Source organism: Notechis scutatus, chromosome 1 (assembly GCF_049901735.1).
Source record: "Notechis scutatus isolate UNSWTSFEM ecotype Mainland chromosome 1, rNotScu1.2, whole genome shotgun sequence".
In the NCBI taxonomy this organism is placed as follows: Eukaryota; Metazoa; Chordata; class Lepidosauria; order Squamata; family Elapidae; genus Notechis; species Notechis scutatus.
In genome coordinates, this window is record NC_142009.1 from 101,390,223 (window position 1) to 101,401,505 (window position 11,283).

Here is an 11,283-nt window from a genome sequence, read left to right on the forward strand (position 1 = left end):
CCCGCTCCTTCCTTAGTAGGCAATCCCAGGAGTGATAATGAGAGAGGATGGACCAGCCAAGCAACTCCTCTTTGGTGGGGTTCTGCAGGAATCAGGCCTTCCCCCCCTGTTCTTTAATCTGTACAGTAAACTGAAAAGAGTCACCGGAGGGTTTGTGGTTCAGTATCATCCATATGCTAATGATACCTATTTGTATGCAGAATTTGAGGCCATATGAGATATGCAACTAAGGTCTTTAGATAGTTTTTGGAAATGGTGGGGATCTGATGAAACACCCTGATCTGAGCTACCCGTAGGTATGTCTAGCCTATTGAAGAGAAGGATTAGGAAAGACATGATAGCTATCTTCCAGTATTTGAGGGGCAGTCACACAGAGGAGGGGATCCATTTATTCTCCAAAGCACCAGAGAGTAGGACAAGATGCAGTGGGTGGAAGCTTGTTAAAGAGAGATCTAACCTAGAGCAAAGAAGAAATTTCCCCACAGTGAGAGCAATTAATCAATGGGATAACTTGCCTCCTGGAGTTGTGGATCCTTCATAGCTGGAGGTTTTCAATAATAGACTGGACAACAATTTGACTGGGATGATATAAGCATAAGATCTCCTATCTTCAGTATGGTGACCTCTAAGGTTGTTCCAACCCTATGATTATGTGTTCTATTCTATGACTCTTTGCAAGTTGAAGTTACCCTTTGTTCATTGTGGTTTCTTGTAATCCCAGTTATATCTTTTGATGGAAACAGATTCATAATTTGGAGGTGCTGCTGGATTGTAGATAGATGGGCATTACCACTCATTTGAACCATGGCAGTATGTTCCGCACGATGCCCTCTTTGGAGATTACTCAGAAAATTCACTTAATCCAGAATGCAGCAACTTGACTGTTGGCAGATGCTTGCCATTGTAAGTATTGCGACACCAATGCTCCAGGCTCTGCCATGGTGGACTATCCACTTCCACTTCTGATTTAAAGTGCTAGTTTTGATCTTTAAAGTTCTACATGGCTTGGTGTAGAGGTATCTCCAAGACCATCTCCTCCACCACGTTTTGTGGAATTATTAAATGGATGACTTCGTTTCTGAAGGAAAATACCACCAGCAGGTGGCAATATTTAATAAAGTATGTCTTCTTCTGTCACAACTGGCATGATTTCCCCCAAAAGAAAAAATTAAAAGGAAACTTTTAGTAATTATACATGCACTTTCTAAAGTCTCTAGAGTAAAGCAAGATAAATGTTAAGGTTTTACCAACAAGAGCATTTATATGTGGAAGTGTTATCTCTGAAAATATATTTCTGTGAAAACTATTTGGTTTGGAGGGACAACAAAGTCTATAATCATATACTTATATAAATGCTATATAACTTTATGGTTTGTTCCTTCTATCATTCAAAATACTTCCTATATAATGCAAATAAAATTATATTTATTGGATAGAAGGATTTCTAGACAATGCAGTAAAAATCAGATGTGTTGCATCCTAATTTACTTTTATTAAAAGATAGACATATTCTTAGCTTCATTTAATTGTAAGAATACAGATTTTTTTTACTTCTCAGAGAAAGAAACCCAAATATTTTCTGATTTATATCTTCATTAATAGTTATCATCTTGAAATTGTGGTTCACATCACTGACAGTATATCAAATATTATGTTATATTTGTAATTATGTAACAATATGTAACTTGAACTATGATGTAATAAAATTTGAACTTTAGTCTTAAGAGGAGAAATAATAATAAAACAAATACTATAAGAGACCAAATGCTATTTTCTGAACCTTTTAAACTTGAAAATCCTTTCAATAATTAGCCAAGATTAATATCAAATATTGAGGTAATTAAATCAATTGAGAGCCAATTTTCCCTAGTGATTAAGGCATCAATCCAGACTCTAGGAGACTATGAGTTCTAATCCTATTTTAGGCATGAAAGCTGGCTGGGTGACTTTGGGCCAGTTACCCTCTGTCAGCTCACCCCACCTGACAGGGTTGTTGTTGAGGGGAAAATAGGAGGAGGAAGGAGTATTAGGTATTTTCACTACCTTGAATTGTTTATAAAAATAATAAAGGTAGGACTTTAAAATCTTTTTTAAAAATCTGCCCTTTCAAAGAAAATACATTGAACCTCAAGGATACTAGATGGCAGGAGATAAACTATCAGATTATTGAAATGTTGGATTATGCAGTTCACTATATCATCATCAAAAGCTTCTGAGCTCAGCAGAGACCACTTCTAGAGAAGACATGGTGAACTGAAGGCTCCATGAAAAGCAGAGCTAATGACTGTGATGGAATAAAGAGCCAGTGAGTAGACTGGTTCCTCATAATTCCTCTCTGGACAAGGAGAAGATCTGAGATCAGATCAGCCATGAGGGTTCCAGAGCAGAGGTGGTATTCAGCAGGTTCTGGCCAGTTCTGGAGAACTGGTAGTGGAAATTTTGAGTAGTTCAGAGAAACGGCAAATACAACCTCTGACTGCCCCCCCCCCCATCTGTTCTCTGCCACCTGAGTCCCAGCTGATCGACTGGGTCTTCTTTTGTTGCCCTGCACAGGAGAACGGAGCTGGAAAGCAGGTTAGTGGAGTGGGGAGGGAATGGGATTTTGCAGTAACCTTCTCCCAGGAGTGGGGAGGGAATGGGGATGTTACAGTATCCTTCCCCTGGAGTGGGTGGGAATAGAGATTTTACAGTATCCTTCCCCTGCCATGCCCACCAAGCCATGCCCACCAAGCCCTACTATGCTCACCAAGCCACGTCCACTGATCCGGTAGTAAAAATTTTTGAATCCCACAACTGCTCCAGACAATTGCTCCTCAGGAAGAGACTCCAAAACAGCAGTCTCCTTCAGGTTTAGAGCTCAGGGGTGAGGACAGTGGCCATCTTGCTCAAACCACAATCAGAAACAACATTAAGTTATCAATCACGGGGACGGAACTCATGGGTGGATTTCTGTGTTTCAGAAATATATGTTTAAAACAATCAACCTTTGGATCACCCTAGGATCTTTCTGAAACTCACCATAATGCCTTTTGGCCACTTGGATATTGCCTTCCCCCTCCCCCCCCCCCCAAAAAAATAGGGGAAGAGAAGAGAAAAAGTAAAATTGTCTTATTTATGCATGTAAGTGCTAAGGTTAACAATTATTTAAAGAAAAATAAAATCCATGTCAACAATAGTTGGCTGTGACCAGTTGATTTGTATGCAAGCTTGATCTAAGATCCAGTTGCTAACCATAGATGATAAATTCAAGGCCTTACTTCCTATGTTCCTTTATTTTTTTTAAAAAAAATGCCTTGGCCAGGCCCTCCAATTATGACTCATGCCCACTTTGGTGTATGCTGGAGAGGTGACACTCATCTGAAATACAGAGAAACAGAACTGAAAAGAAGTGTTTTTAGAAATATGATTAGCATGACAAAGTAGTGTTATGTTACTAAAAGAAAACCTTATCCAAAATGAGATAAATAGATTTCCTTTCTGTTGGAATAAAGGACTACTGCTACAGACTGATTTTTTAAAAATGCTTCTGTACCTACTAAGGAAACAACTTGCCTTGATTTTGTGCCCTTGATGGAAGAAGTTGTGGCTTCATTTACAGTTAATTGTGCTTGCTGCAATTAAGTCTTGCCACAGATGGCAAGAGTAATGGGGTGATACAATAGCAAAGTAGATAAGAAGCAGAAGTCAGAGCAATCTGTGAAAAGGAATAAATACAAATGTTGCTCATACATAGTTCACTAATGATGACTGTTTACAAGGAAAATGTTGATCAAATTACTGGCTACTGATCAATTTGGCGGTATTAGAGCTACAAGTGTCAGGTTATTTGTCACTTCTTTTCCAGGTCACATCTATCCAAACTACCAGAGTGGGAAGGCAAGGAATGTTGAGAATAGAATAGAATAGAATAGAATAGAATAGAATAGAATAGAATAGAATAGAATAGAATAGAATAGAATAGAATAGATAGAATCCCCTCCTGAGGAAGTATATCTAATGGAACCAAGAAGGGATTTCTCCATGGTAGCTCCCTCCTGAAGAACATTATCTCTGCAAAAATAAGATTGTCCCACACTTTGATACTCATTTTCAAGGCCCTGAAGGCCCGGTTTTGCCAGTGGGCTCGAGGAACCCAGAGTGGAATAGAACCCATCAAGTGCTCTATTACTCTAAATTGCTTTCTATTGTGTTTTTTTTAATATGACATTTTTAAAAATCTTTGTAAGCCACCCAGAGTCACTGAAAGTGAATTGGGTGGCCATATAAATTTTCTTAAATAAATAAGATGATTAGGGGACTGGAGGCTAAAACATATAAAGAAAGTTGCTGGAATTGGGTATGTCTAGTTTAACAAAAAGAAGGACTAAGGGTAATGATAGTAATGTTCCAATATCTCAGGGGCTGCCACAAAGAAGAGGGAGTCAAGCTATTCTCCAAAGCACCTGAGGGCAGGGCAAGAAGCAATGGATGGAAACTAATCAGGGAGAGAGGTAACCTAGAACGAAGAAGAAATTTCCTGACAGTTAGAACAATTAACCAGTGGAACAACTTGCCTCCAGAAGTTGTAAATGCTCCAACACTGGAAGGTTTTAAGAAGAGATTGGACAACCAATTGTCTGAAATGAAATAGAGTTTCCTGCCTGAGCAGAGGGATGGACTACAAGATCCCTTCCAACTCTCTTTATTCTATTCTATTCTATTCTATTCTATTCTATTCTATTCTACTCTACTCTACTCTATTCTATTCCAATGCTCTTTTATTTTCATTTTATCGCATTAGAGCCCTCTCCAATCTATTATAGACTTCCTGTGGTTCAACTACTGATGTTTTACTACTGTTTTAGAATAGTTATTTGGCTGTTGTTTTCAATGTAGTAACTATGCAGTTCATCATCACATTAGAAAGAGTACTACACGGACAGCAACATCATTGACCATTGCTTAAAAACAATGTAGTAATTGTCAGAAGCAAAGATAGATTTGTCAAGAACTCAACTTGCCAGACAAATTTTAACTCATTTTGGTGGTTCACTTCTTTGTAAATTGTGGGAATGTTGTAGATATATTTTGATTTAATCAAAACATTTAATAAAGTATTCCATGACATTTTGATTAATAGGTTAGTTAAGTGTGGACCGATAAGCATGACAATTAAGTATGTACATATTTTACTCATTCTTGAACACTGTTTGTCAATAGTTCCTCATTAAATTGATACATTGAGTGGAATAACATAATTTTTTTCCTGGGCCTGTTCTCATCAACATATTTTTGATTTCTTGGATAAAGAGGTAAAAACAAGACTTTTCAGATTTTTTACAATAAAACATTGAATGAGAGCTAAGACAGAAGTAAAATTAAATATTATCTTTGAATAGAGTAGCCTTTTTCAGTAATTTTACCCTGAAATAATTTTCAGATTTCAGGGAATGATTGCATAAAATCACAAAAAGTGCAGTACAATGCAATCCATGTTTTATAATGTTTACAACAGTGAAACAGCAGCCAGTGGCTGAGTTGCAGCACATAAATTTTTTCACCATTGCAAGTGCTAGTATTGTCAAAAAATTAAATTAATTAAACAATGTTTTTCAATTGCTATCTCTTGGGGAACCCCTAGCAACCTTTCACGGAACCCCAGCTGAGACGGAGTGGTTAGCGAATGGGATGAAATTAATATAATGCAAATTAACACAGACATATGCAATATTCTTCACCGAGAATTAAAATCAAAAACATAAAATATGAGAAAATGATCTCAGAACAACTTTGACTGACAGTGGATTTGAGTTGGCAGTGGCTACATCAAAAGCAAGTGTTGTCTTCACTTTCATTATGTAATAATTCAATTTTATTCTATTTTAGGGAGAGCTTATTTATCCCTTACCTTAGGGACTGTAATCAATGCTGACCATCGCACTTCAAGAAGGATGCTGAGAAACTGAAACAAGTTCAGAAAAGGACGACTACAATGATCAGTAGACTGGAAATTATACCCTATAAAGAGACACTAAAGATGCCAGACATGTATAGGAGAGAGAGAGAGAGAGAGAGGGAGGAGAGGGAGGGAGGGAGGGAGGGAGAGAGAGAGAGAGAGAGAGAGAGAGAGAAGGGGGGAATATGATAGCATTCCTGAGATTACAAACATAGTGTTATTTTTGTAGCATTGTTACATCTCAGGGCGAACAGTTGCTATTAAACTAAGATAAAATGGTAGGAGGAAAGCTGGAGAGAGAAAGGTAAGTCATAGAAAAAGAAAAAAAAACTGGAGAAAGGAAAAGGAGAGGGAGATTGGAGAAATTAAGAAAGAGAGAAGCCCAGGTGTCACAAAGAAGAGGGGGTCAAATTCAATTTTGGGGGGGTTCTTTTTTTTTTTTTTTAACTACCGGTTCTGTGGGCATGGCTTGTTGGGCGTGAATTGGTGAGTATGGCAGGGGAAGGTTACTGCAAAAGCCCCATTCCCTCCTGTACCAATCGTGCCTACCATCCCTGTCCTATTGTTTTTTAGTTTTCTTATAAGTATCTATCTCATGTATTCAAAACTATATTTCTTCTTATACCTGTATCTTGTAAGCGATTGACAAATCAAATAAAAAAATACTAAAACCTGCTTTCCAGCTCCGTTCTCCTGTGCCAGGCAACAAAAGAAGACCCAGCCAATCAGCTGGGACTCAGGAGGCAGAGAACAGATGGGGGCGGGGCCAGTCAGAGATGGTATTTGCCGGTTCTCTGAACTACTCAAAATTTCCATTACCGGTTCTCCAGAACTGGTCAGAACCTGCTGAATACCACCTCTGGTCAAATTATTCTACAAAACACCAGAGGGTAGAACAAGAAACAATGGTTGGAAACTAACCAAAGAGAGAAGCAAACTGGAATTAAGGAGAAACTTTCTAACAGTGAGGACAATTAACCAGTGGAATTCAGAAATTGTGGGCACCCCAACATTGGAGGTTTTTAAGAAGAGACTGGACAGCCACTTATCTGAAATACTACAGGTTCTCCTGCTTGAGCAGGGGGCTGGACTAGAAGACCTCCAAGGTCCCTTCCAATTCCTATTCTATTCTATTCTATTCTATTCTATTCTATTCTATTCTATTCTATTCTATTCTATGAAAGTCAAATCTTATCCTCTAACTTTCTTGCATTCGGGATACATAATGTTGCATTGATTGAACGTAAGTTCAGGGAAAGCAAATTCTAGCTGAATGTTAGGAAGAACTTTCTAACAGTTAACATCAGTTGACAATTACAAAGATGGTGACCTCAAGTAAAAACTAGATAGCCATTTGTCTGGAAAGTTTTAACTTCTTACATTGGGCAAGAGGCCATTTCCAGCTCTGTGTGCAGTTGGAAATACATGTAAAAAGTAGTGCATGCTCAGGGAAGCTTTTTCCACTCCTCCCATTAAAAAGCTCTCTCTGTGTGTGTGTGTGTGTTGTGTGTGTGTGTGTGGGGGGGGGAATAGAGACAGAAATGTCCCTGCTTGTACCACCCATATTGTATCAATGTTCTCTCTACTCCATCTGTCATTCCCTCTTCTCCTCTCTTATTGCTTGCATCCCCTGACAGGAAAAAGCACGCCATTACTCTGCCGAAGACAGAGGAACACTTTTCAAAACAAAACCTCAATGATAACATACATGTAGTCCTCAACTCATTATTGGGACCAGAATTTCTGTTGTGAAATGAACTGTGCCCAATTTTATGACTTTTGCCATGGTTGTTAAGGGAATCACTGCAGTTGTCAGTTAAATCATACATGCAATAAGCAGAACTGGCTTTCCCCGTTAACTCTACTTGTTGGAAACTCCCTGAGAAGGTCACAAATGATGATCACCTGATCCCAGGATGCTGCAACCATTATGAATAGATGTCCCAATATTTGAGGGACTGCCACAGAGAGGAAGGGGCCAACCTATTTTCCAAACACCTGAAGGCCAGACAAGGAATAATGGATGGAAACTGATCAAGGAAAGATTCAATCTAGAAATAAGGAGAAATTTTCTGACAGTGAGAACAATCAAACTTGCCTTTGGAAGTTATGGGAGCTTCATCAATGGAGGCTTTCAAGAAGAGATGGGTCTGACAGAAAAGGTGTAGGGTCTCCTGCTTGGACAGGGGTTGGACTAGATGTCCTCTAAGGTCCCTTCCAACTCTGTTATTCTGTTTTAAATACAGATTAAGAGGCTACTTAGAGCTACTTCAATGTTGCTACATTCAGTAAACCATAGAGCAATGCACTGTGGAATATTGTCTATGGAGATTCTCAATCGCCCAGGTCATGGTTATCCCAAAGGTGGTTTATTTCCCCCAAAAGGCAACTGAGCTTTCTTGTTTTTTAACCTTTGGAAATGTTTTGCCAGTTTTTCAGAATGGATGAGAAACCGAACATTTTCAAAGAAAAATACCCAAGAAAGCTCGGTTGCCTTTTGAAAAAAAGCACCTTTGGGACAGTGTGGAATATTCTATCTCCATAGTCTCTGGCAATTGGGAAAATATGGGTTTGTAGCAATTAAAGCTAAATTTGTTTGTGTGTGTGCAAAAACGTAATGCGTTGCCTGTATAAGGAGTGAACCAGTGGCATACCTCCCTTTTCTCATTTTGTCTGCACTCTTAGATTTGCTGTGCAAGTTTCTTAGTGATAACCAGCTTCAGCTAGTCTGTGCATTTCATATGAACTCCGTAAAACCTTCTAAAACACCATTTGTCCAGTCTGGAAAGTGTTTTGCAAACAGTAGAAAAGCTTTTGCTGTGTTTTCCTATTCAACAGACTATGTAAGGTGATATACTTGCATTGGACAACTGATCTTTCTTAACAACCTACTAATGTTAGAAATTCAGGTACCTTATGAAGATACTTCAGTAATTTTTTTTAAACCCTCTTCTGATATTTAAGCCAATATTAAAAAATAAGTGATTTTTTTGAAAACAAAACAAAACAGGATTGTGTTCCATCATTCCTTGCAATAAAAATATTTGTATGGTTTAAATACCCATTGAACAGATGGAAATAATAATGCCATAGTCCTATATCTTTCAGAAGGAGTAGAAGTAGAACACATTTTATTTGTTATAGAAACAAAGGGGGGAAATACCATTTACTATATTTTTTAAAGGATCAAAAACCCCATTCATTTTATATTTGGTTACCCTAAATAAACTTCTCTTGATGAAATAGTTATAAAAGATAGCAACTGAACTGAACAAGAATAATCTCATGTTAGGTCTTAGTATTATCCAAATTTGTCCAGCTCATGTTTTTTAGGATGAATTTTTAAGATGTTCAAAGAAATGCAGCTTATAAGATGCATTTCTGCCATAAAAGTACTCAGTGTGACATACAAGAACATTGTGAACTGAGGCATTGTTTTCCCTATCAACTAGAACTGAAGAAATATGCTTACTCTTTTAAAAACAAACAATATTCTTTATTATGTTTGTTGTAAAAATTACTCCTTTTACAAAGTTTTGGGAAGGTTGAAAAAGCATCTCTTAGATTGCATGAACAATAAAGATGCTGCCTTGTACGTCTTATTTTCTAAAATATATAAATGAAAATAGTACATACAGATTCTAGATGCCTGAAAAGTTGGATATATCTCACTTAGCAATGGAAATTTTTGACTCAGTTGTGGCCATAAGTTGAAGAGTAAGTGTACTTTAAAATCTGCAGAGGTTTGGGTTTCCATTACTTGAAGGGTTGGTGGATAGCACTATAATGCAGTTGTCTAATTGTGCCTTTATCTTTAGGTTCTCTCAGTTTTGGCCTTTGGGCAAGCATGAGTTTCAAGGATGAGGTGTAATTAATGTGCCACACAATTCTTAGTGAACTGATCTTACAGCCAATACAAAGATTTCCGTCTTCTTGGCAATTAGATGGCCTACGCTTGAGTTAGAACATTACCTAGACTCTCAGGCTGGTCTTCCTTGCTATTTTCTCTCAAGTCCAGGACCCAAAATTAGATTCCCAGAAAGAGCATTAGGATTCGATGTAAACATACAGGAATGTGAAAAGGCAAAAGTCATAATGCAATCAACCTAACAGATGGCAAAGCTTCAAGATGCAGCGTGAATTCAATGAAACTCCTTTCCTTGAATTAAAAATCAGCTCAATGACTTTCTAACTGCAACAGGCACTTTAATCTTTGAAAACAAGTTGAGAATGGTCCTTTTTCCATTAAATGTTTTTTCCCCCCAGCTCAATGCAGAAGGGTCTTTTGCAGAAAAAAAATGTTCAAGTACTTTATTTTAATTAAAGAGAAATGTAATATGCTGGCTAGACTAGAAAATAATGAAAGGGCAGCAATACAGATCTAATTTGGTCTAAGAAACCTACTCATAAGGACTTCAGTCTCTGGAAGTGAATTAGCTTTTGAAATTCCCAGTGGTTCTTCTACAATACTTGTCCATTTCTGTGTATCTATGCCAGATGATATAGAATGGATGTTAGCCCCATGAAAATCCATCAGTAACCAGTATGAGCCAGTTTTGCTTTGAATTATTCTTCCAAGATTTTGTCAGTGGCCTGCCAGAAAAGTCAACAGAGCTGACAGTCATCAGCTTTACCCCATCCTGCTCTACAGAATTCCTTCCAAAAAATTTTACATCTGACTTTTCCTGCAGTTGCTCCTAAAAAAAGTATTTCATGTCTATTCTTGGTGCTTGCAATTTAAAAGGTTTTGTCATCTTCATCTATATGTAGGAGATGATTAGGCTGATGGGTCAAATACATCATCAGTCCTGGGTCCCTTTGTGCCCACAAGAGTTCTAAGTCTAGCCCACTTTGAATTCCTTCTATACTTAACTCCTGCTAATTTCCTTTGACCGTTAGTCAATATTCTTGTAGACAGCTTAAACTTACAATAAATCCAGGGACTTCCGGTTTGAGCTTCTTCGGTAATGGACCAAAATCCGTGATTGTGCGTGGTTTCAATCTGTGCTCACTGCTGGAGCACCCCGAGCCAGCTGGATTCGGGGCTAAGCCATCCCATAGAGGTGGTGAAGAGAGGGGAGACTGCCAGCAGGGTCAAGGAGAGCTGCATCTCTCCTCCTCAGCTGGCCATTACTCCCTTTCCTGAAGGTGGTTGCAGTGGTGGTCAGAAATGGCCACCTCAAAGAAGAACTTGACTGGAAAAGAACGTGCAGGAGGTAGATAAGCAGAGAAAGTTTTGGTTGACCAGGTTAAACTGAAAAAGCAACAACGTAAGGTACCCTGGAATTTGAACTATAAAAAATAACATTGTTCCCAAAGAAGACTTTGAAGCAGCGAAGGAGAGAGGA